Raw genomic sequence first — 1086 nt, 5'->3', positions numbered from 1 at the left:
ACTTACAAGTGTAAGTCCTTTACAGAGTCTAACTGAAGAGTCCCTTCTGCCCTTGTCCTCCCACCCTAGTAAATGTCAGATTGTCCTGCATCTTTGCCACAGAACCCTTTGTGTGAGTAAGAAACCATTATTGTATTGCATAAGATAGCATCATCTCTATTTTTCTATGACAGGGTGAGGAGTGGTTGTAATAAGGATATTCTATTTCCCAGTGGTGTGAAGGTGAAGCCATTGTCGCTCTCTGTGGGTGATGGAAGAAACCCAGGCGCAAACACCTTGGCTGCACAGCACCTCCCTAACCCTCAATCAGGCTCACTCCCTCTCTACTCCAACCCTCTCCAGCAGCCTGAAACTCACAGCCTTTAACAAGGTGATTACAGCCATAGTCCCAAACAGCGGCCTGACCGCCTAAAGCCATCTGTCCACTCACCGCTATGTAAATTAACCTAACGCCCCTCCCTGCTCAGATACTAATGAGGCCAATGTGGCCAGCTGGGATACTGAAACTGCAGACCAAACTGTTGGAAGCTATCAGTCTATTTGTAGGCTATATGCTATAGACACAGATAAGGGTGTTTAGAAGGAATACAGATGCTTTGCCAGTACACTTTAGTGTGAGAGGGAAGTTCATTGATCAAAATCCAATTAGGAGGACATAATATCACCACAGATGAGCAATGCACAGGTAAAGCCCCCTTTACTGGTTGATGTAAAGCTGTCACAGCTCACTACTACCACCTAGTGGCTGTTATCACACAAGTTTATTGTTGCATCCCATTATAAAAGTAGAAGAGAGTAAAACTCTTAGGCTTCAGTGCCTTGAAATTGCAGAGACAAGAGAAATCAAGGAACAATAGTTATAAAAAGACATAAGGCAAAGATAAATAATGTGGCAACAGTTATAAGAGACAAGTGGCAAGTGTCACAAATCAGACTGCAGTGCACAGTCATGACAACAGAGGGAGACTCACACAACCAAGTAAACTATCAAATGATTTATCAACAAAAGAATAACATAAAGAAAGATATAGAGTGTGTGTAATCAGTAAGGTCAGTAGTGTAGGTGAGTGGACGAGTATGTCGGTG

The sequence above is a fragment of the Nansenia antarctica genome (genome assembly GCF_963989245.1).
Source record: "Nansenia antarctica genome assembly, chromosome: 5".
In the NCBI taxonomy this organism is placed as follows: domain Eukaryota; kingdom Metazoa; phylum Chordata; class Actinopteri; order Argentiniformes; family Microstomatidae; genus Nansenia; species Nansenia antarctica.
Note: the sequence above shows the minus strand (reverse complement) of the source record.